The 26,015-nt window shown below is 46.3% G+C and overlaps 1 protein-coding gene across 2 annotated transcripts in view; it reads right to left on the bottom strand.

Annotated features, from left to right (window-relative positions):
• The window catches only part of KCNQ3 (potassium voltage-gated channel subfamily Q member 3), a 188,263-nt gene that overhangs the window by 119,745 nt on the left and 42,503 nt on the right, over positions 1 to 26,015 (bottom strand). The gene's annotated exons all lie outside the window — the stretch shown is intronic.

The raw sequence follows: 26,015 nt of genomic DNA on the forward strand, positions 1-26,015 counted from the left end.
CCATGCATCCATTTAGATCTGTACTCTCTACACCATGGGTTGGCAAACTAAGGCCCAGGGGCCGGATCAGGCCCAATTGCCTTCTGGATCCGGCCCGCGGACGGTCCGGGAATCGCCACATGGATCACCAGCGCACACGTTCTTTCTCTCTCCCTCACACGGCAGCGCCGCCTCCTCCCTCCCTCCTCCTGGCGGGTGCAGAATGCTGCAGCGAGGCTCCTCACGGGGTCCCTACCATGGGAGCATATTCACCCAGTGTTTTACCAGTTGCACTGGCTCCCGGTGGGGTATAGGGTCATGTTCAAGGTGCTGGTTTTGACTTTTAAAGCCCTTTGTGGCTTAGGGCCCTTGTATCTACGGGACCGCCTCTCCTGGCATGCCCTGCAGAGGACCTTAAGGTCCATGAATAACCATAGTTTAGAGGTCCGGGGCCCTAAGGAAGTCAGACTATCCTCCACCAGGGCCAGGGCCTTCTCAGTGATGGCTCCGACCTGGTGGAATGCTCTGTCCCATGAGACTAGGGCTCTTCCTTCCGTTGGGCAGACCAGGGCACTGCAGGATTTAACCTCCTTCCGTTGGGCCTGTAAGACAGAGCTATTCCGCCTGGCCTTTAATTTGAATTCAGCCTGATCTTTTATTTCCCTTCTCTTCCCTTCCCCTCCCCTTTTATGAAGATCACCTGCTCTGAGACCCCACAGCTAATTCTCCCCTGGCCTCCTCGCTGGCCCAAGTAGGACCAATTCAGCCAGCTAGCCCTGGGGATTATCTAATTGATTTTTGGATTTTATTGTTATTCATGTTTTTATACTGTATTTTATGCCGCTTTTACAATTAAGTGTTTTAAATTTGTTGTTAGCCGCCCTGAGCCCAGTTTTTGAACTGGGAAGGGCGGGGTATAAATAAAATTATTTATTATTATTATTAATTATTATTATTATTAATTATCCCCGCCCTGCCCAGAGGAGGAAGGGGGCTGAGCTTTGTTGTGCCAGCAGCAGCAGTGCTCAAGCGGCTACCATTTTAAGCAGCACCTCTCCAGAGCCCTTTCGCGCACCACTCACCGTACCGCCACTGCCACTGCCGCCAGTCCCTGCCGCTCGCAAGACACAGGTAAGCTGCCACCGGGGCTTGTGGTGCTCTTGCATCACCCCCCCAAAAAAAATATAGTCCAGCCCCCCACAAGGTCTGAGGGACAGTGGACCAGCCCCTTGCTGAAAAAGTTTGCTGACCCCTGCTCTACACAGACTGGCAGCAGATCTCCAGGGTTTTAGAAAGGAAGTCTCTCCCAGTCCCACCTGGAGACGCTGGGGTTTGAACCTGTGACCTTCTGCATCTAAGACAGATGCTCTAACCAGTGAGCTATGACCCTTCCCTGTTCTTTTTGCTTGTGCGTTTTCCATTTCAGTGTGAACCTGCCTAATTCGCACTTCCTGAAGGAATGCACAACCCAAAATGCAGCTATCCTTTGAAATTTGTGCTTCACTCCGACAACAAACAGAAAAGTGTCCAGAAAATACGCACAGCAGTCGAAAAATTGCATATATTAGTGAAATGCCAAATATTAGTGAAAATAGCAATATAGGAAAATGCATTTTTTGAGGGGGGGGGATTGCTTCCAAAAGCATGTGTGTCAGCCACAAATATGTGTTGCGTTAGGAGAAATACGTGCTAAAATGCTGGTGAATTTTCGTGAGGAATATCGCAATGTTGCATGGAATTGGATGGAAGAATGTCTTTAAGCGTTTTAACGGTAATTGGTTTTTTAGAACATTTCAATCTGTTTTAGAAGGTTTTTGCTTTGGTCTTAAATCAGGGGTAGGCAACCTGGACCCATGGGCCGGATACAGCCCAATCGCCTTCTCAGTCCAGCCCGCGGTCGGTCCAGGAATTAGCCTGTTTTTACATGAGTAGAATGTGTCCTTTTATTTAAAATGCATCTCTGGGTTTTTTTGTGGGGCCTGCCTGGTGTTTTTACATGAGTAGAATGTGTGCTTTTATTTAAAACGCACCTCTGGGTTATTTGTGGGGCATGGGAATTCATTCATTTCCCCCAAAAAAATATAGTCTGGCCCCCCACATGGTCTGAGGGATGGTGGACGGGCCCATGGCTGAAAAAGGTTGCTGACCCTTGTCTTAAATTGTCTCTCTCTTTGCCACCCTGGGGTCCTTGGGAGAAAGGGGCGAGATATAAATTCAAAAATCGATAGTAAGAATAGTTCAAGGACAAACAGATATCTGGCCCTTTGCATAAGGAAACGCAATGGGGTGAGAGTGTTTTGGGGTGGGAACACAAGCCCAGAGGGCTTCAAATCCTGCTGCATCTTCACTCAAATGACTGCACACACTAGAGTATAGTATGCACAGTATCATCAGAGGGTAGAGAACTGTGCAGAGCACAAATGAGTGGAGGAATAAATGCCCAGAATGTGTAATTTCTGCAAAATTAACTCATTGCATTCAAGCGGCAGACGGGAAGACAGAAAAATAACACCTTTCATAGAAAATGGCAACCTTTCAGAAACTATTGGGAGAGGCGGCATCTGCCGTTTAGAAACAAGCTTCGTGCTTGACCTACTGCTGCTCCAATTCTTCTCACTTGTTTTCCTCCTTTTCTGCATCTCCTTTTGCAACTTAAAAATAATAATTAACTGAGGTATTTATAAGATCTGCAGTACACATCACCTTAAAGGGACACCTTCTCCCCCCCCTTTAACTCTCACACAGGAATGTGAATTTTCTCAAATGCTTTCTGCTAGGACACATGTGTGTGGGGGAAGGGTTGTTTTCCATTTGGTTTGCAACTTTGCGGAAAATTATTCTATTAATGACTCAGTTCATTGACTAACACCCTGGTGATCCACTGACACTGAACAGCGCACTCCTATACGGCGATACTCCAAAGCAAATCCTGCTGAACTCAGTGGGGCTTACTTCTGAGTAGGCATGTACAGGACAAGCGAATTGCAATCAGGTGGTTGCCTTATGAGTTTGGATTTGATATCCCGCTTTATCACTACCCAAAGGAGTCTCAAAGCAGCTAAAATTCTCCTTTCCCTTCCTTCCCCACAACAAACACTCTATGAGGTGAGTGGGACTGAGAGACTTCAAAGAAGTGTGACTAGCCCAAGGTCACCCAGCAGCTGCATGTGGAGGAGCGGGGAATCGAACCCAGTTCACCAGATTACAAGTCTATCGCTCTTAACCACTACACCACATTGGCTGATGAGTGAAACCGTATGAGTGAAACCGTAGACAACCTTGTTCCCACGCTGTGATTAAAATTTGGCAGAGCTACCGAGAAAGCAGGTAAAATGATTCCGTGAACACAGCCAGTCATTCCCAGATTAAGGCATAAGGGGATGGAGACAGAGGCAGTTGTTAATATCTTTATAGTTTTTCCTCAGCCACACAGTGACTTCTGGAAGACCAGGGCTTGGTTTGCGGGTGTTCAGTCCCCGCTTTCTTGCTATATTTTCTACCTCCTTGAAAACCACCTAGAGAAGATCTGTTCTGCAAGTCAGCAGTTACTCACCCGAGCCTTAATTGAGTTTCCCTGCCTTTCTCGCTGCACTAAATATAGCCTTATTTACAGCCAGATGTCAAAGATTAATTGCATTTGCAAGATAGCAGGGAACCTGCAAACAACTTCAAAGGCCAGGTGGAAGAAAAGGAACTTCAGAGTTTCCCTCCTGTACATGTCATCACTCAAGACAGTCATTTGCAATTCCCCAGAGCTGCACCAATTACAGGGAGATTTTTTTAAAAAAGAAAGAAAGAAAAAGAAAACAAAGCGTGATAGGTTCAGCAGCATAGCTGAAGGTGATTCTCCCTCCATGAGCTGCAACAAAGATGACGTAAGAGACTGAGACTGGATCTCCCCAGTATTATTATTACTCTTCGCTTAAGCAGAGCTGAGAAAAGCAAGGGCCACATTCCCTGCTAGGCATTCTCATGGGGGCCGCACGCAAGCAGCAAACACAGCCAGAAGCAAAAAGTGAGTGGAACAATTGCTGCACATATTAGCTTTGTACAGCAAGCTAGTTTCTCCACCTTATCCAGGCAAGCAAGAGTCGTTGCCAGAGTCCAAGGACATATTTATTGAAATACTTTATTGTCACTTGTACAACTTGTATACAGTGAGATTACATGAGCACCCCCCACTCAGCTCTCTTAGTCTTAATTCCCCTCGTTTACTGACACACACACACCAAACCCGAAAGTCAGTTGCCCTGTTGTTATCTTTTCATTCAGCAGCCTAACAGCCCACGGATAGAAGCTGTTCTTTACCCTGTTGGTGCGACTAATCATGCTTCTATATCTTCTGCCTGAGGACAGGAGATCAAAAAGTGCCAGCCAGGGTTTTTTCCCCTGAGAATTTTCCTCACTCTCCTGAGGAAACGTTCTTCCGCTATTTCATCCAGTGGTTTCACAGGATAGCCCATAATATCTTGTGCTGTGTTCACCACACTCTGTAGGCACTTCCTATCAGATGATGTCAAACCAGCGTACCACACCGTGATGCAGTATGAAAGGACACTTTCTATTGTTGACCAGTAGAAGGTTGCAGGCAGCTTTACCTGCAGCAATTGCATGTTGATTGCCCTCTTAAAAGACAAAGTCCAGCAACTGGAGGAACGTGTAGCTACGCTCCAAAGAATTAGAGATCTGGAGCTCTTCTTGGAAGCAACAGAGCACACCGTCTCCACCAAGTAGGAGACAGGGGACTCCCCTGAGAAGGAGGCTAGTTCATCAACACAGGAGCCAGATATATGGAGAAACATGACTCAAAGAAGTAGGAGGCCCAGGGTTCGTTCTGATTGTTTAGAAATACGCAATCGCTTTGAGGTCCTCTCCCCTAGCATGGATGACGAAGAGCAGACTCCATTTGAGGATCTCTCCCTCATTTCAGTCGATCAGGTATATGAAGACGAGCAGCAAAGTCAGTCCTCAGGGAATGTGCAGGCGACCTTGGAACGGACAGCTCATGGAAGAACCCTGACCAAACCTAAGAGGAGGCGTGTAGTGGTGATAGGGGATTCCCTACTGAGGGGAACAGAAGCAGTGATCTGTGGGCCTGACAAGATGTCTCGGGAAGTGTGCTGTCTCCCCGGGGCTAAGATCCAAGATGTAACTGAACGACTGCAAGGAATCATAAAACCCACTGACAAATACCCCTTCCTCTTGGTTCATGTGGGAACCAATGACACTGCAAGCAATAGCCTCCAGAAGATCAAAAGAGACTACGAGGCTCTGGGCAGGAAATTGAAGCAATTAAATGCACAAATTGTCATCTCATCTGTCCTCCCAGTTGAACGACGTGGCCCAGGGAGAGAGGGAAAAATAGTGGAAGTGAACAGCTGGCTTCGCAAATGGTTTAAACAGGAACGGTTTGGATTCTTAGATCACGGACTGCAGTTTCTTGAAGATGGACTTCTGGCAAGCGATGGTCTGCACCTCACAACGGTTGGGAGAAATGTTTTTGCCAAAAATCTCAGAAACCTCATCAGGAGGGCTTTAAACTGACTAATGTGGGGGAGGGAGACAGTGCTCCTGAAGGTAGGAGTCTATCAATTGATGAAGATGATCATCCAAATGTCATAGACCAAATGGAGCAAACAGCACACAGACCTAGTGGTGGGAGGAAAAAATCCTTAAATAAGAGACATGGGGGAATGAATAATGGACTTCAATGTCTGTACACTAATGCGCAAAGCATGGGAAATAAACAAGATGAGCTTGAGCTCTTGGTACAGCAAACTAAATATGACATAATAGGCATCACTGAAACCTGGTGGGATAAGTCCCACGATTGGAATGTAATAATGGGGGGATACAATCTATTTCGGAGAAACAGACCAGACAAGAAAGGAGGAGGAGTGGCGTTATATGTCAGGGATGTGTATACCTGTGAAGAGATCCAAGATTTAGAACCTCAAAGCCAAAGTGAGAGTATTTGGGTCAAAATTAAGGGAGAGAAGAATAACAGAGACCTCATTGTGGGAGTTTACTATAGATCCCCAAGCCAAACAGAGGACATAGATGATGCCTTCCTGGAACAGATGGCCAAGCATGCAAAAGGAAGGGAGATAGTAGTAATGGGGGACTTCAATTACCCGGATATTTGTTGGATGTCAAACTCAGCCAAGAGCATAAGGTCAAACAGATTCCTCACTGGCCTTGCAGACAACTTCATTGTCCAGAAAGTGGGAGAAGCAACAAGAGGAACAGCCATTTTAGATCTGGTCCTAACCAATGTTGATGAGCTGGTTAGTGGGGTAGAAGTGGAAGGATCATTAGGCGCGAGTGATCATGCTCTTCTGAAGTTTACTATACAACGGAAAGGAGCAGCCAAGCATACTAGGACTCAATTTCTTGACTTTAAGAAAGCCGACTTCATAAAACTTAGGGAAGTGCTGGGTGAGATCCCATGGACAGTAATACTAAAAGGAAAGGGAGTTCATGATGGCTGGGAGTTTGTTAAGAGGGAGACAGTAAAAGCACAACATCAGGCAATACCAATGAGACGGAAACATGGAAGGTGCCTAAAGAAGCCAGGGTGGCTATCTAAAGAACTTTTAACTGAGTTAAGATTAAAAAAGGATGTGTACAAAAAATGGAAAAGGGGGGAAACCACCAAAGAGGAATTCAAACAAATAGCCAGCACGTGTAGACACAAAGTCAGAAAAGCACAGAATGAACTCAGGCTTGCTAGAGAGGTTAAAAGCAACAAAAAAGGCTTTTATGGGTATGTTCGTAGCAAAAGGAAGAACAAAGAAACAGTGGGGTCACTCAGAGGAGAAGATGGTGAAATGCAAACAGGGGAGACAGAAAGGGCTGAACTCCTCAATGCCTTCTTTGCCTCAGTCTTCTCCGATAAAGAAAACAATGCCCGACCTGAAGAATTTGGAGCAAATGATTCAGCAAAGGAAACACAGCCCAGAATAACTAAGGAGATAGTACAAGAATACTTGGCTAGTTTAGATGTATTCAAGTCTCCAGGGCCAGATGAACTGCATCCAAGAGTATTAAAAGAACTGGCAGATGTGATCTCAGAACCACTGGCAGTCATCTTTGAGAATTCCTGGAGAGCAGGCGAAGTCCCGGCAGACTGGAGGAGGGCAAATGTTGTCCCTATTTTCAAAAAAGGGAAAAGAGAGGACCCAAATAATTACCGCCCAGTCAGTCTGACATCAATACCAGGGAAGATTCTGGAGCAGATCATTAAGAAAACAGTCTGTGAGCACCTAGAAAGGAATGCTGTGATCACCAATAGTCAGCATGGATTTCTGAAAAATAAGTCATGTCAGACTAACCTGATCTCGTTTTTTGACAGAATTACAAGCCTGGTAGATGAAGGGAACTCAGTGGATATAGCCTACCTTGATTTCAGTAAGGCATTTGACAAGGTGCCCCATGATATTCTTGTAAAGAAGCTGACTATGCTACCACTCAGTGGATTTGTAACTGGCTGACTGACCGAACCCAAAGGGTGCTCATCAATGGTTCCTCTTCATCCTGGAGAAGAGTGACTAGTGGGGTGCCACAGGGTTCTGTCTTGGGCCCGGTCTTATTCAACATCTTTATCAACGACTTGGATGATGGACTCAAGGGCATCCTGATCAAATTTGCAGATGACACCAAACTGGGAGGGGTGGCTAACACCCCAGAGGACAGGATCACACTTCAAAACGACCTTGACAGATTAGAGAACTGGGCAAAAACAAACAAGATGAACTTTAACAGGGAGAAATGTAAAGTATTGCACTTGGGCAAAAAAAATGAGAGGCACAAATACAAGATGGGGGACACCTGGCTTGAGAGCAGTACATGTGAAAAGGATCTAGGAGTCTTGGTTGACCACAAACTTGACATGAGCCAACAGTGTGACGCGGCAGCTAAAAAAGCCAATGCAATTCTGGGCTGCATCAATAGGAGTATAGCATCTAGATCAAGGGAAGTAATAGTTCCACTGTATTCTGTATTTCTGTAGGCTTTGGAGAATTATTTGATTTAGAGTCAGGATAAGGAGCTCATGGCCCTCCTGATGTTGTGGGACCACAACTCCCATCTTCCCTGACCATTGGCCCTGCCGGTTGCAACTGATGGGAGCTGGAGTTCCCAAGAACACCTGGACACCTCTATTCCTGTTCCTGATTTAAAGAACAGCAGCCGAGGTAGAGAAATATTAGGATACATTGCAATTTGGCTTCACTTATTTTGTGCTTTGGTTGTTGATTACAGTCATACCTCATGTTACGTCCGCTTCATGTTACGTTCTTTCAGGTTACGTCCTGCGGCAACCCGGAAGTACTGCAAAGGGTTACTTCCGGGTTTCGCCGCTTGCGCATGTGCAGAAGCACAAAATGATGTCACACGCATGCGCAGAAGCAGCGAATCGCAACCCGCGCGTGCACAGATGTGCCGCTGTGGGTTGCGCTCTTTTTATGTTGTGAACAGGCTTCCGGAACAGATCCCGTTCGCAACCAGAGGTACCACTGTATTTCATTTAAAAAAACAACCAAACCCAGGCTAAAGATTTGAGAAAGTGCACTTCCTTAATTCAGATTTTTGCTCCAGCAGTGACGTCAGAATGACAATTGAATTAAGAGCAGGGCTGGTTGGATGAAACACTGAATGGCTGTGATGCAAAATCTGTGCCTGCAGTAATGTAAGAACAGCTGTAGAGACATTGAGAAGGTGGGTTGCCTGTTTCTGAGGCTGATTTATATCCTTGCCAGACATTTCCCTCCCCCCCACCCTAGTTCCTCCATTCTGAGGTTTTCTTCTGTTTACTCTTTGCACGTTACTGCAGGCATGAGCTATATATAGCTCCGTACGGTGGGGATACCCTCGCCATTACTCCCGGATTTATGATCAGCCATGAAAAGTTAATTCATCTCCAACTCTGCTTATGGAGCTGGAAAGGCAACCTCTGAATAATTCATCTTTATACACTCCTCTGAGCCTTTCTGGAGGCTGAGCAGGCCGGGAACAACATCATGCCATTAGCAGCAGGAGGTCCTGCTCAGTACTAAGGCCACTTCAAGGTTACACGAGGCATATGCTTCACGATGCCTTCCAGGGTTGCCAACCTGGCAGACTTTCATAATCGAAAGAAAAGGGAAGGCAGCTCTCGGAATGAATAGGAAAGATTATTGTTATTATTTATTAAAATTATATGGTGCACTTCATCCAAGGATCAGAGGGTGGTTCGTGGTATAGGAACACAAAACTACATAACTCAGAAACACACAAAACAGTAACGCCCACCCCCCAACACAGTTTAAAAGGCCATAGATTGTTTAATTAGGCAAAGAGGAATGTTTGGGAGAAGAGGAACATTTTTGCCTGGTGCTTAAAAATGTGTAATGAAGGCGCCAGATGAGTCTCCCTGGAGAGAGGATTTTCACAAATGGGAAGCCACTTGTTCTCCTGTTGCCATCCTCTGAACCTTGCAGGGAAGGGACACAGATGATGATTGCAAGGACCAGGTTGGTCCATATGAGGAAAGGCAGTCCTTGAGGTATTGCAGTCATGTTCCATTTAAGGGCCCAGAAACTAAATGAAAGCCATTGAAAAACGGCCTCGGTCTAGTATACTTGAAGGAGTGTCTCCACCTCCATTGTTCTGCCTGGACACTGAGGTCCAGCTCCAAGGGCCTTCTGGCGGTTCCCTCACTGCGAGAAGCCAAGTTACAGGGAACCAGGCTTCTCGGCAGTGGCACCCGCCCTGTGGAACACCCTCCCACCAGATGTCAAAAAGAAAAATAACTACCAAACTTTTAGAAAACATCTGAAGGCAGCCCTGTTTAGGGAAGCTTTTAATGTTTAATAGGTTATTGTATTTTAGTGTTTTGTTGGAAGCCACCCAAAGTGGCTGGGGAAACCTAGCCAGATGGGCGGGGTATAAATAATAAATTATTGTTGTTGTTGTTGCTGTTGTTGTTGCTGCTGTTGTTGTTGTTATTGGCTTTTATAAAATGGGGAACACCTGACTTATCTGCACATGTGAAAAGCTATTGTACATGTGAAAAGGTTCTAGGGGTCTTAGTGGATCACAAACTTAGCACGAGTCAACTGTGTGATGCAGCAGCAAAGAAAGAAAGCTAATGCTATTCTAGACTGCAGCAATGAAAGTATAGTGTCCGATTCAAGGGAAGTAATAGTATCACTCTATTCTGCTTTGGTCAGACCACACCTGAAATATTGTGTCCAGCTCTGGGCACCACAATTTAAGAAGCAGATTGACAAGCTAGAACGTGTGCAGAGGTGGGTGACCAAAATGATCAAGGGTCTGGAAACCAAGCCTTATGAGGAATGGTTGAAGGAGCTGGGTGTGTTTAGCCTGGAAAAGAGGAGACTGAGAGGAGATACTGTAGCCATCTTCAAATATCTAAAGGGCTGTCAGATGGGAACAAGCTAGTTTTCTCTTGCTCTGGAGGGTAGGACCCGAAACAATGGCTTCAAGTTACAAAAAAGGAGATTCCGACAAAACATCAGGAATAACTTTCTGACAGTATGAGCTGTTTGCCAGTGGAGCCGACTCCCTCAGTTTTTAAAAAAACAAACCCCCTGAACTTGTGTGTTGCCAAGGAAAAGATGCACAGCACAGAAATGATCAGTCCCTTGCTTTATTTACTATGAATTTTGAAATGTTTCTGCACGTGCGATTAATGATTTTAATGAACTGGGCTGCTGTTCCTAGCATTAACTCTATTCTGCCTTCCTTGGCACGGACAGCCACCCTCAAACAAGGCGAATTTGCCAAACTGCACTGGGCACTTGTCACCTATAAAAATTCTCTATCTGGCGCCAGCTTCGAGGCTTGCCTTGTGAAAACCCACTATGTCGCAAAGACGCCGTTAGAATTTGATGAGCTTTTGTCAGATTATCTCGCGTGTTTCCACGCCTCCAGCGTCTCGGCCCCCTCCCATCCCTTGCCGTTTCGAAAACGCCTTGTTATTTGCTCGGAGGGAAAGGGAGTAAGAGCAGCCGAGAGGGAGAGCGAGGGAGAAGGGAATCCCAACTCGTTCGATACATTGGAATCGATATTTTGCTTGGCAGGCTGCTGTGCGGGGGTGGAACCCGAGCCAAAATCAAAGGGCAGGCGAGACAGCGCGAGACCGCACGCTTGTTAGCAGGCATCTGGGCTGACACACAGCAAGCGCAGAGATAAGCAGGGAGGGAGCGGGAGCACCGATCACAATCCAGAGAAACTGGGGCACTTTTTTCCCCAAGCCTCAGCATCTGCTGAAGAAGCTAAAACGAGAGCTTAAAATGGCCAAATATGTATCCGGTGCTGTCTATTTATAAATGCATACTGGTGTTTATTATTTATTCATTTAGTGTACATTTATATCTCCCCTTTCTCCAAGGAGCACAAAGTGGTGCATGTGATTCTCTTCCTCCACCTTTTAACAACAACCCTGTGAGGTAGGTTAGGCCGAGAGGCAGCGAGCGGCCCAAGCAGTGGCTGAGCAGGGATTCGAACCCTCGTCTCCCAGCCCATAGCTTTAACCTCTACACTACACTGAGGTTTATTTGTTTACTGGAGCCCACCCTTTTCTGAAAGGAGCTCAAGGCGGAGTACATGGTTTTCACCCCACCTCAACCCACACTGACCCTGCAAGGTAGGTGTGACTGAGAGGCAGTGATAATAATAATAATAATAATAATAATAATAATAATAATAATAATAATAATAATAATAATAATTTATTTATTTATACCCCGCCCATCTTATTACAATATATATTTAACCAGAAGAGTTTTCTGACAGTAAGAATTGTTTGACAGTAGAATGGACTCCCTTGGGAGGTTGTGGACTCTTGTACCTTGGAGGTTTTTAAGAGAGGTTGCATGGCCAACTCTCATAGATGCTTTAGCTGTGATTCCTGTATTGCAGGGGTTTAGACTAGATGATCCCCAGGGTCCCTTCCAGCTCTATGATTCTGTGATTCAATAATAATAATAATAATAATAATAATAATAATAATAATAGAACACCAAAAGCACAATAAAACATCAAACATTAAAAACTTCCCTAAACAGGGCTGCCTTCAGATGTCTTCTAAAAGTCAGGTACCAGTAGTAGATAGGTAGCCGTGTTGGTCTGCCATAGTCAAAATAAAAAAATTCCTTCCAGTAGCACCTTAAAGACCAACTAAGTTAGTTCTTGGTATGAGCTTTCGTGTGCATGCACACTTCTTCAGATACACAGTCAGGTAGTTATTCATTTCCTTGACATCTGATAGGAGGGCGTTCCACAGAGCGGGTGCCACTACCGAGAAGGCCCTCTGCCTGGTTCCCTGTAGCTTCACATCTCACAGTGAGGGAACGATCAGAAGGCCCTTGGAGCTGGACCTCATTGTCCTGGTAGAACGATGTGGGTGGAGATGCTCCTTCAGGTATACTGAGCTGAGGGCGTTTAGAGGTTTAAAGGTCAGCACCAACACTGTGAATTGTGCTCAGAAACGTACTGGGAGCCAATGTAGGTTATTCAGGACCGGTGTTATGTGGTCTCGGTTTGACTGAGAGGAAGTGACTGGGCCCAAGGTCACCCAGCGAGTTTCAGGGCTGAGTGGGGATTCAAACTCCAGCCTCCCAAGTCCTCGTCCATCACTCTAAGCACTACACCACACTGAGGTGTCTCTCCTTCCCTCACAAGGCTAGAAACATAATTTTCCACATAGGAAACCCATTGCTCTGCATTGTCTACTCTGGTAGCAGGATTTCCAGCAGGGCTATTGATACCAGAGTGGTTTCACAGCCAAGCTCTGTGAGGGGGATGGGGTTCCACTAACAGCTCTCAGTATCCATAACAAATGACAGTCCCCAGAATTCCTTGTGGGGAGCCAAGACAGTTACTCTGTCGCCATAGGGTTTTAACAGCATGTTGTTCGCCTTGGCCAGGGGATTCCAGGTCATCCTCTGAAGAGGATTCCAACAGTGGGAGCATGGCAACTCTCAGACAATATAATATCAGTGGTTGCTTGTGCAATATGTTGGATTTGGCTACTGCACAGCACTAAAACCACGCTTCCACTAACAGGACGGATATTTCACAACCAGGCAGCCCACAACTGGATATCAGCCCTAAATGGCTTTAGACAGTGGTACCTCGGGTTACATACGCTTCAGGTTACAAACACTTCAGGTTACAGACTCCGCTGACCCATAAATAGTACCTCGGGTTAAGAACTTTGCTTCAGGATGAGAACAGAAATCATGCTCCGGTGGTGCGGCGGCAGCAGGAGGCCCCATTAGCTAAATTGGTGCTTCAGATTAAGAACAGTTTCAGGTTAAGAACAGACCTCCAGAACGAATTAAGTTCTTAACCCGAGGTACCACTGTACTTGACTTTGTTGTTCGCTTTACTGTTTTATAAGGTTTACACTTGCTGACAGTGTTTTACTCAGATATTTAAATATATATTAGGTACACCACGCTGTGAACCTGCTTTTGAAGGCAATTGGATAAATACTGTAAATATGCTTCACGGGGCGAGGATTAAAATACAGTCTAGAATTAAAATACAGCAACTAGAACCTTAATCAAGCGAAGGAGGAGGAGGAGGAGGAGGAGGAGGAGGAGGAGGAGGAAGCTACAGTTTGACAACAGGAAAAACAAAATATAGGCAGCACACAGCAGCTTGAAATTGGTGTGTATTGTTCCATTGCAGACAATGAGAAATCAAATGGAAGGAAATAATGCAGGCAGTCAAAAATAACCCACCAGATTACTGGGAAAGAACAACAAGCTGGTATTCCAAAGCATTACAACTGTGGAGGCAGAACAGAACTGTTGTGGCTAGTAGCCATTAATAACCCTCTGGTTACCCTCCAAAACATCTGGGAGGCACCGGGCTGGAGAAGGCTGCCTTCGAGCATCTTAGCTCCCTTCTCAGCCAGCTGCATTTCGCTCCAGCAAAGGCTGTTGTAACAGGAACCTCTCCTTTGCCCCGCGGCTCAGAATGTTGCCAGCTAAGCAGCTTACATAATTGTACTAGAAGACTGTGGACTTCATTTGGCCCAGCCAGAACCTAAGAGCCTCTTGTTGTTCTGAACTTTGCAGAGCCTGGTCGATAGATGGAACGCTGGCAAGTGACACACACACACACACACACACACACACACACACACACACACAACCCTGTCTAGTGCTGGAAAAGGTTCGAAAGGGGAGACAAAGGAAGTTCTCACAGTTCAGCAAGCTCAGCAACAAAGTACTTTCTAGGCCAAATCGTTTCCTTTCTTCTCTTTAGGCAGTTTGTGATGTTGAGGCAGAATGTGAACACTTTCCCAAAGTTTTCGGAGTTTTTATTCCTGATATAGTAACACACACACACACACACACACACACATGGATTTTGGCAGAAGCAGGTGGGTCAGTGGAGGAGCCTATGGGGAGCCAAACAAATAAAATGAAAACAGCTTTGTTGCACCAACTCTTACATTTACTGAAGACGACCATGAACTCAAGTACATTTGCAGCCAGATGAATCACTTCCCAAACTCTTGTAGACAATTCATAGCAGCCACACAGTGAGCTGTCCAGGGTTCTGACTACCTGCAATTTAGCCCGACTTCTTCCTTCGTATACAGCAGTGGGTCCCAAATTTTGGTTCCCCAGTGACCCCTACCCTATAAAAAGCACTATTCAGAATAGCGGTTTGCACAGCCCACCTCGGAAGATGACAACACAACACAACTCAAAACAGTAGCAATTAATTGCACATTTGTTCAGAATCCAATGAAAACTCTTTGGTTTAATTAATTCAACAAAACAGAAAAAATTGGTATGACTGGATCAAGTTCATCTGAGTCTGATAGCCATCTGCACAGGCCCTGTCTCCCCCTTGCCTCTTAGCACCCCCCCCCCAGTAATCCCCCAGGGGTCAGTACCACCCACTTCAGAACCACTGACACACAGCTATTGAGTTGTATGGAATTATCATAGAATCATAGAGTTGGAAGAGACCACAAGGGCCATTGAGTCCAACCCCCTGCCAAGCAGGAAACACCATCAGAGCACTCCTGACATATGGTTGTCAAGCCTCTGCTTAAAGACCTCCAAAGAAGGAGACTCCACCACACTCCTTGGCAGCAAATTCCACTGTCGAACAGCTCTTACTGTCAGGAAGTTCTTCCTAATGTTTAGGTGGAATCTTCTTTCTTCACCCGTAGCCCAGTGGGGCAGAGCCATCCTCCCAGACCCAGCGTTTCTGCATCTTACCAGGAAGGCAGTGGCAAGGTTGGGGCTGACTGGTGCCCTGGCAAGCATTCCATGTGGTTATCCTTGCGGAGACCTTTGTACTCAGACAGGCCTTTGGAAACTGAGGCGCAGATAATACTGATCACCAGACCGCTGTCAGGGCAGACTGGGTTTTAATTGCTGGCTCTCAATGTGTTCTGACGTGTTTTCATTATTGCTTTTAACTATATCCTTTTTGTATCTTGTAATGATTTTAAATCTCATGCTGTTTTTAAATATTGTAAGCTGCCTGGAATCCCAGTGTGGAAGAAAGGCAGAAAGTACTGTAAACATATTAAATAATAATTTATCATCATCATCATCATCATCATTTCTCCCCCCTTACATCCAGCCTTATTATCCAATGTGATAGCTGGACTCAAGTGTGTGCGGTGGCTCAATGTAGAGTTCCACAACTGAAGGCTTGACTTTCTAGCTGATCTCTGTTTCTATTTGCCCTAAGTCCTTGGACATGCACTGGGGAGTTCAGTAAGAGGTAGAGGCTTATTGCCATAGAAGCCAACTCCTAGGGGCCAAGGTCCCTTCAGCCCCCCCCCCCATAAAATATTTGAGGTGGCCAGGGGCCCCCAAAGTTCATGGGTAAAGGTAAAGGGACCCCTGACCATTAGGTCCAGTCATGACCGACTCTGGGGTTGCGGCGCTCATCTCACTTTATTGGCCCAGGGAGCCAGCATACAGCTTCTGGGTCATGTGGCCAGCATAACTAAGCCGCTTCTGGCGAACCAGCGCAGTGCACGGAAATGCCGTTTACCTTCCTGCCAGAGCAGTACCTATTTATCTACTTGCACTTTGATGTGCTTTCGAACTGCTAGGTTGGCAGGAGCAGGGACTCATCCCGTCGCGGAGATTCGAACCACCGACCTTCAGATCGGCAAGTCCTAGGCTCTGTGCTTTAACCCACAGCGCCACCTGTGCCCCAAGTTCATGGGTACTGCTATTCAAACGGGGGTGGGTGTGCCGTGTCATATGATTGATTATGTGGGACAGGACTTACCTGGCCCCCTCCCCCCCCAATATTTTATTCAAGTTGGCTCCCCTGCTTCCTGCAGTTGCACTGGCCAATGGGGAAAGGACATGTGTCTGCTCTTTCTTCTGTTCCCATATTAGTGTGTCAGGGCAGTGTTTTGCATGCTACCTGCTATTCTCCTTGCCTGCCAGCCAAGACAATCACACTTGGGGACAGGATCTCTGAACTCCAGGCTAGATGTACACAGGCCTCTCATCAAGTACAATTGTCAGCAGACAGTGCTCTGTGCACACTTGTATTGGCTGTGCTGAGAGACACCAAACCAGGGCCATAGCTCAGTGGTGGACCACATGTTGTTGACGGTCCCAGGATCAGTCCCCTGGACTCTTCAGGTGGTTCTGGGAGTGCTCCCTGTCTGAAACCCTGAGGAGCTACTTTCAGTCAATGCAGACAAATGCTAAGCGAGTTCAAGCAATGGTCTGACTCAGCATAAGGCAGGTTCATAGGAGTGCTGTGCTGATTTCCTGCACAGGCGCTTCTCAGTGGAGTATGTGTGCAAATGTTCCCAGATGTCAGGTCAGCAATAAATCACACAGTCCCATTGAAGATAACTTTTTATTCCAGGAAACAAGGTCAGCTCAGGAAGCCAGGCCTAGTGAGCACAGCAACTCATCCCAGTAGATCTGCACTTGATCTTAGCCAAAAGGCCGAGAAGCGATAGATCTGACCCCTATGAGGCAGACTTGGGGACTGAAGGTCCACACCTTCTCACAGTTGCCTAAGTCTCCTCCTCCCCTAGGTCCTTCCCAATGAATCTGAGACTATGTCACTGAAATATACTCAGAGAGTGGATTTCATGCTCTTTATTCAGCTCATAGTAGTGAGGAGGAACGGAAGTTCCCCCAGAATGTCTGCTTTATATACATTATTTACACAATGGGCCCCACGTGATTGGCTAATCCCGGGATTCGCCTGTAGGCCAATCAGGTTGCGGATTCACTTCCAGCTGGAGCTGGATTGGGTGGCTCCTGTGGACCAATCAGACTGCTGCATTCTGGACCCTATTGTTCTAGTACCAATCAAACTGCTGCATTCTGAATCCTCTTGTTCTAGGACCAATCAGACTGCTGCCTTTTGGATCCTATTCAACTCAGTACATAACAGTCACCATGCCTGTCTCTGCTCCTCTCTCTACAAACCTCTTCTGGTTCTGGGAGACCAGGAGCGAGGATTGCTAGTCCCAGCAGGAGAAAGAAACACCCTTGCTTCTTCACCAGCCTGCCTCATCTGTGTCTTCTGGCCTCTTTCCTCCCCTGGTTCAGCTTCTGCCTCTGATTCTGGACTGCTCTCTGACCCAGCTTCTCCCTGCTCACTAAACTCTGTTGCCTCTTCAGCTTCCATCATCTCCCCCCTCCATCTGCTCCTTCTTCTCCCTCTGACCACACATTGTCTTCCCACCACCAATTCCCAGCCTCTGAGCCTTCTTCCCATGGGGGTTCCCACCATTCCTCTGCATCCAGCCAGTCCCTGACACCAGAGGTGGGTGACTGGATCATGCCCCTATATTGTACTGTACTCAAAGGAGTAGCCTACAAAGAAAACAGCATGCCCATGGACTGTGTTTTGTTGTCAGCTCACAACTGATCTTGAAGGACAGGCCTTTGGTTAGGCTGAAACAGAGAGAAAAGTATGCTGGGTAGAGTGATTATTGTTGTTAATGGGAAACTCAGGAAGCCACATCATTTACTCTCCTGGGCGTTATGTAAATAGTTATCTCACGATCGGCTAAATACAGGATGCAATCAAGAATATTTATAAGCACATGATCTCCTCAGCTGAATTCAGATCTAGGCATGGCAGAAAGGCAGAGGCAATTCCGTGCAGCCAGTATGTTCTTCGGAGCTGCAGGTCTAATTAATCACGAGGCGAAATTAAGAAGTTGCGTTCACATTCCGCATACACAAATCCTCCAGCATCTGCTGTGCCAATCTCTTCCAAACACTTGTCATGCCCTTGGCAGATGCAAATTCTTTCAGCCAAACTTGAGAGATGGTTGGATGAGAGATGTTGGAGTGATGGGGTGTCGGAAGATGGTTGGGCAGAGGATGAAATAGCCAAGATGAGGTGTTGTTCCTATATAGTCTGTTCTATGGGAGAGCCAGTGTGGTGTAGTGGTTAAGAGCGGTAGACTCGTAATCTGGTGAACCGGGTTAGTGTCTCCGCTTCTCCACATGCAGCTGCTGGGTGACCTTGGGCTAGTCACACTTATTTGAAGTCTCTCAGCCCCACTCACCTCACACAGTGTTTGTTGTGGGGGAGGAAGGGAAAGGAGATTGTTAGCCGCTTTGAGACTAGTGGGTAGTGATAAAGCGGGATATCAAATCCAAACTCCTTCTCCTCTTCCTCTTCTTCCTCTTCTTCCTCTTCTTCTTCTTCTTCTTCTAATGGATATGCTTTCACAGGCTTTCTGGACTGAATAAAGTCTGAGCCTCAACATTGAACCCCCAAAGGGAATACACACACACACACACACACACACACTTTCCCTGATGGTTTGTTTCTCCTTCTGAAATCTTTTGGGTTTCCCAGTCAACCTCCTCTTGCAAGACTTCCAAGCTCAGCACTTCGGCTTGGTGTCTGCCATTGATTCCCCACCGCAGCCTTGACGGCCCACACACCAGACACAGAAAGGTGTCAGCTGACAAATCATTCCCTAAATCAATGTTTACCTGGGCTGTTGTTAATCATGCACGGTGTAATTGACTCTCCCCAAGCATCCAGCAGGAACTGTCCCTGTTCTCCTTCTCAAGTACCTGCAGGTGGCTGCGATTTAGTGCTGTGTTTGCACTTAAGTGGGGGGGGGGGAGGGAGGGGAGAAAACAAAGCACCCCCAACACCGAAACATATAATGAACTGCTCAGGTAATTGGAAGAGAAGTCCTGGGAGGCAGGAAATGCCACTGTAGGCAGGCTGGGAGCTCAAGGAGGGCGGCGATGCGATGCCAGCTGCTCTGAAAAATTGCCTCGAATCCTTAGCACGAGCCACGCAGGGCCTGATTTCAGTGAGTGGCAGAGCCGACAGCTAAATTAAGGCCCTGCAGCTAGACGAGATGGATGGCGTCCTTTGCGCAAGGGATGGAGCGAAGGGCAGCGGTGATTCTCCTCCCGCAGAGTAGAATAAGGGAGTCGCTGTGCTTCCTTCCAGTTCAGCGAGTCAATCATGAGAGTATTAAGGCAGTAGGAGCAACTATGCTAAGAGTGAGGGATGGATAAAAGTTGTGGCTGGGTGCCAAAGCTCAGCCACACTGCATGAGCTGTCCCACATTATAAGAAGAGATTAAGAGGTCTCTGGATCAGGCCAGGGGCCCATCTAGCCCATGCCCACAGCAGCCACCCAGTTGCCTGCTGGAAACCTTCCGAAATGGGATACTATCAAGAAAAGAAAAGAAAATTGGCCACACTCACTGTTACACTTCAGTTGTACCCACTTAGACATCCCATCCCGATATACTGTAGATGTCCTAAGCATCCTTTACTCTCTCCACCCCTGAAAATCTTACTGGTTTTGGAAATGGAGAGAGGCTCAAATTGTGCCATGGCTCTAACCGACTAAAAGATGCTCTCCGAAAATAAAGTTTAATGGAAGCATCTGAGAAAGTGAGTAGTCAAGGGTCCACTTCTACAGAGACGGGAGTCAGGCAGGCGCACTAGAAAAGCCGAGCTCCTCATAAGCTTTTATGGCTGTTTGAATGCATATAGCCCTACAGAGGATATTTGATGGCCTCATTCTAATTGCCCATCTACCTTTTGGCCAGCTTTGTATATGCCAGCCATCCAACTGCCACATCAGAGAACTGTGCAATCGCTCAACATGTGTTCCTGCGCCTATTTGGCAAGACGGCCCAAGACGTGATTCATGCTCCAGCCAGCTCGCTCGCTCGCTTGCACATCATGTCGCAAAAGCCCCACAGACTGCGGTGGTGATGATTCAACAGAACTCAAGGCGTCCAAGAAGGCTTGATGATGCCTGAACTGCGAGGGAAGCTGGGAGCAGGAGAAGAGCAACAGCCCAAGTAAAGAGTGGGTGGTGCATGAGGTCATAGCTCGGGGTGCTAATACCCTGTCACCTGTCATGCCCTCTCCCCATCACCCACACGCAAATGTGGAGAAGGCACAGGGAAAGAAATGCTCTTGAACTCCAGACTTCGATGAGGACTTAACAGATTTCATCCTCCCTCCTCACAATATTCTGGGAACAGAGTGTGAGAAAGAAGGAGGTTGGTGAATCAATTTGACACTCAGAAACTGTCCATCTTGCAGGTCTTAAGAGAGTTTTGGATTGTGTCCTAGTTAAGGAGCCAGGAACCTTTGTCAGCTCAAAGTCTGCCCCATTCCCTTCTGGGCAACACTTTGAGGGTCATAGAGTCATAGAACTATAGAGTTGGAAGGGACCAAGAGGGTCATCTAGTCCAGTGTTTCCCAACCTTGGGTCTCCAGCTGTTTTTGGACTACAACTCCCATCATGCCTAGCTAGCAAGACCAGTGTTCAGGGATGATGGGAACTGTAGTCTGAAAAAAAGCAGCTGGAGACCCAAGGATGGGAAACATTGACCTAGTCCAACCCCCTGCAATATGCCAGGGGTGGGCAGTGTTGGCATGCAACCAAGGAAACGGGCAATTGGCAGGCCCCCAGCTGGCTCCAGCTCACTGGCTGGTGTGCTGGGCGATCTCCAGTCCTTGGCATGAATCTGCGACCCGAGCTTCAGAAGCTAGGTCATGCTACTCAGCAGAGTAAACACTACGCAACAGAAGGAAACATGTCTGATCTCCTTTGTGCCCAAAGCAAGACAGCCTAAGCAAAAGCTATACACAAACAGAAGTTCCCAGCAAGCTGTGCTGGAGTGTACACAGACATGTGACATGCAACAATTCCACACATCTGTTCTTAAGGTGGAACGGAATATCCCAACAGGCAGAACCTGAGACAAAAGTGGGCGAAGTAACAAATGTCAACTGCACCTTTGTGCAGTAGGCCAGTATCATTCTACAGAGCCTTCTCTCTATTCTCCTTCCAGACAAACAAGAGGCAGGACCAGAGTTTAAGGACACAGCCAGGCAAAAACACAGGATACAAAGCAAAGAGAAGTGAGGAGTTTAGGTCAGACAGAGAGGCTTGGGGAAAGCATTTAGCTCCTGGACCTGATGTTCCCCACACCTGGCCAAATTAGTATTACTGTCTTAATAATATTGATTAAATTTGTATACAACTCTTCATCTGAAGATCACAGGACAGTTCACAACATAAAAATACAAAACAAGAGCACAAAATACATGATAAAGCATAAGCCAATAACACCCGACTCACAAACACATTTAAAAGGCCATGGAATGTTAATCCAACCATGAAAGTAGAGCACAACTGACATGACTACAAGCGATTCATAAATCTATCTTCTATGATTTGTCTAAACCTCTATGAATTTGTCTAATCCGCTTGTGGGAGTGAGTTTCGTAGAACGATGATAGGTTAATGAGAAAGGACTTGTCCTTGCAGAAGCCATGCTGACTTTGCTTCAGCAGGGCTTGTTCTATATGTGTGGTTGTTTTAACTAGACTTTCAACCAGCTTTCCCAAGATGGATTTTACACTCACTGTAATTTCCAGCATCTCCCCTGGATCCCCTTTTGAAAACTGGCACTACAACGGCTACTTTCTGGTCCTCAGGTACGGAGGCTGGTCTGAGAGGCAAGTTACATGTTTTTGTTAGAAGATAAGCATTTTCACATGTGAGTTTTTTGAGAACTCTCAGGTGGAGGACATTAGGACCTGGCAATTTCTCCATTTTTCTTTTATCTATTAGGTCTAGAACAGGCATAGGTAAAGTCGGCCCTCCAGATGTTTTGGGACTACAACTCCCATCATCCCTAGTTAACATGACCAGGGGTCAGGGATGATGGGAGTTGTAGTCCCAAAACATCTGGAGGACCAAGTTTGCCTATGCCTGGCCTAGAACTTCATCTTTCATCACTACTATCTGCCTCAGTTCCTGATGCTGCCCTTTAGAAAACGGGATGCCCAGAATGGCAAGCAGTCACATTTCCAAGAGTGGCTGTCCCAAGGATTTGTACAGAGAGCCTTGCAAAAACAGCCTGCCTTATTTTCAATCAAGGTTAAGGGGAGGGGCTCCAGTCCCTGTGGCACTTTGTTCCTCAGCCACGACCAACAAAGTAATCCTATTCACACTTACTGGCAGCATGGGCCATTGCACTTAATGAGAAATGGCTCAAAGTAAACATGCATAGGGTTGGCCGGCATATTATGCCAAATAAGCACGCCTCTGCTGATCAGATTAATTTGCAGTAAATACAATTAGCTGCATCGTTTATACAGATTACATAAATCAGCTGCCCTTGGAACAGAATCTGGGTTTCCTTTTGCTGGGTTTGAATTTCTCTCCCTCTCTCTTTAAATGTGAGGTATATATGGTTCTGGTGCTGGAGGAGACTCTTGAGAGTCCCATGGACTGCAAGAAGATCAAACCTATCCATTCTGAAGGAAATCAGCCCTGAGTGCTCACTGGAAGGACAGATCCTGAAGCTGAGGCTCCAATACTTTGGCCACCTCATGAGAAGAGAAGACTCCCTGGAAAAGACCCTGATGTTGGAAAAGATGGAAGGCACAAAGAGAACGGGACGACAGAGAACAAGATGGTTGGACAGTATTCTTGAAGCTACCAGCATGAGTTTCACCAAACTGCAGGAGGCCATGGAAGAAGAAGAGTTTGGATTTGATATCCCGCCTTTCACTCCCTTTAAGGAGTCTCAAAGTGGCTAACATTCTCCTTTCCCTTCCTCCCCCACAACAAACACTCTGTGAGGTGAGTGGGGCTGAGAGACTTCAAAGAAGTGTGACTGGCCCAAGGTCACCCAGCAGCTGCATGTGGAGGAGCGGAGACGCGAACCCGGTTCCCCAGATTACGAGACTACCGCTCTTAACCACTACACCACACTGGCTCTGACCAGAGCCTGGTGTGCTCTGGTCCATGGGGTCATGAAGAGTCAGACACGACTAAACGACTAAACAACAACAACAAACAAAATATATGGTTCTAGCAGAAAAAGGACCAGCCCTGCCATTAGGGGGAATGAGACAACTGCCTCAGGTGGCAAATACCGATGAGCAGGAACGGCAGCCCCCAGCCAGTCCTGGTGAGCTCCCAAAGCCATCCTCCTCTGTTGCCAACACCGCCTCTTCTGAGGCCCAGTAAACTGGGGTTGAAGGAAGATTAAACTGCCAGTCCAGATGGCTTCCATTTGTGAATGACAGAGGCCTCCTGTCCTTCATTTCAAGTAGGAAATTGTCTTGGGCTGGCCCCGAGCAGCCATATTTTAAGACTCCCTGAAGAGGGTGCAAGAAAAAAATTACCAGTGAGTGGCAAGGTGAGATGCACACACACACACACACACACACACACACACACACACGAACCCTGCGAAGATGCACTTCGGAAGCAATGGGATGTTCGTAAAAGTGTCGCAGGAGATCTTGCCGTGATTGGATTAGTGAGGCATGCTGGTGGTGAGGAAATAACAGGGTGAGAGAATAGATAGGATGCTGTCTGTTGACGTGTTTTGCACTTGGAAAAGCACTACCGACTTGAACAACAACACTGCAGCCTCAGCTAAGGGCAACACTTAGCAGCTCCCTGTCAGTACCTTGAAAAAGCTGTAGGAGGAAAACGCACACGGCCGTACCATAAGGAGCTTAAATAAAACATCACCAAAGACTGGGGATGTGATTAAAAAAAAATTTAAAAATTGGGGAAATATACACGAGGAACTGAAAAACAATTTTTAAAACAACAATTGGTAAGAAGCCGGAAACATTCCTTTTAGGAATTATAACAAATGACATCCCCAAAGACACAAAGATAATCTTTTTATATGCAACAGCCGCCGCAAGGTTATTGATTGCCAAAAATTGGAAATCAGAAGAAGTACCAACATTGAAAGATGGGCAACATAATTTTTTTTGAAATGATTGAATTAGCAAAAATGACGGCAACAATTAGAATGCAATCTAATAAAATCTCAAAGAGGAATGGAAATGTGTAGAAGAATACATGACCAAAAGATGCTCCAACAAGAATTTATTGATATGTATAGACGGATTTCACAAAGCTAAGCTAAGCTAAGCAGATATATAAGATTGAATGTTTAATTATTAAGATGCAGAATTACAATCTCAATAATAAAGTTACAAAATGATAACAAGGAAGTCACGCACGGGTGGAGGGAAGACACAGGGCGAGAAATAAGAAATGAATAAATGTTGGTACATAATGAAATGTGAAAATGTGAATTTACGAATATCATGTATATGTATCATTATGTAAAGATTTCATATATGTATTGCAACATTCTAAATAAATAAATGGGGCGGGAACATCACCAAAGACTCACAACGTAGCAGCTTGGGTAGAGGGGTGCAGTCACTGGCTCCACTGAATATTCAGTTGGGTTGATTTGAGAGGGTAAAAAAACAAAAACTTCCCCACATGCCCCCAAGCTTCTCTGTCTTCTCTGCTCTCACTCTTTTCCAGAGATATCCTTTTCATGGAGAAAGGTTTGCCAGGTGTTGGAGGGTCTGTAAAGGATTTAGGAACTCCCTTTAGCAGGCAATGATCCACAGCACACATTATTTCTGTACAGCAGGAGGGGAAAAACCTTTTCAACCTGAGAGCCACATTTCCCTTCTGGGAAACCTTAGAAAGGCTGCATGCTCTCATAACAGGAGAAGCCCCATCAGTACTGGCACTCTGCCAGCTCTTGAAAATACACCTGTCTAGCCAAACGTTCGGCTGAATTGGTGACTGGGAGTGGACGCCGAGACCATATAACACCGGTCTTGAAAGACCTAAACTGGCTCCCAGTACGTTTCAGAGCACAATTCAAAGTGTTGGTGCTGACCTTTAAAGCCCTAAACAGCCTCGGTCCAGTATACTTGAAGGAGCGTCTTCACCCCCATCGTTCTGCCCAGACACTGAGGTCCAGCTCTGAGGGCCTTCTGGCGGTTCCCTCACTGCGAGAAGCAAAGCTACAGGGAACCTGGCAGAGGGCCTTCTCGGTAGTGGCACCCGCCCTGTGGAATGCCCTCCCACCAGATCTCAAAGGGAAAAACAACTACAGTGCTACCTCGGGTTACAGACGCTTCAGGTTACAGACTCCGCTAACCCAGAAATAGTGCTTCAGGTTAAGAACTTTGCTTCAGGTTGAGAACAGAAATCGTGCTCCGGCGGCGCGGCGGCAGCAGGAGGCCCCATTAGCTAAAGTGGTGCTTCAGGTTAAGAACAGTTTCAGGTTAAGAACAGACCTCCAGAATGAATTAAGTACTTAACCCAGGGTACCACTGTATTTTAATATTCTGTTGGAAGCCACCCAGAGTGGCTGGGGAAACCCAGCCAGATGGGCAGCGTATAAATAAATTATTATTATTATTATTATTATTATTATTATTATTATTATTACTACTACTACTACTACTACTACTTGTGGTTTTATTGTGTTAACTGTTTCTTAACCATTATGTATTTGAACTGTTTGCTTCGTTATATCTTTTAATTGGGGGTATTTTAATGTCACTGCGTATTTTAATTGAGAACTGACTTTTGAGCTGTAAACCTGCGCAGGGCCAGAGGCAAAAGTGGGTGGAACGATTAATGTAATTTTTGCATTTCTTTGGAAATCAGGCTAGTCTCTACAGTCTCTTACACACCAA

Source organism: Podarcis bocagei (genome assembly GCF_964188305.1).
Source record: "Podarcis bocagei genome assembly, chromosome: 8".
Classification (NCBI taxonomy): Eukaryota; Metazoa; Chordata; class Lepidosauria; order Squamata; family Lacertidae; genus Podarcis; species Podarcis bocagei.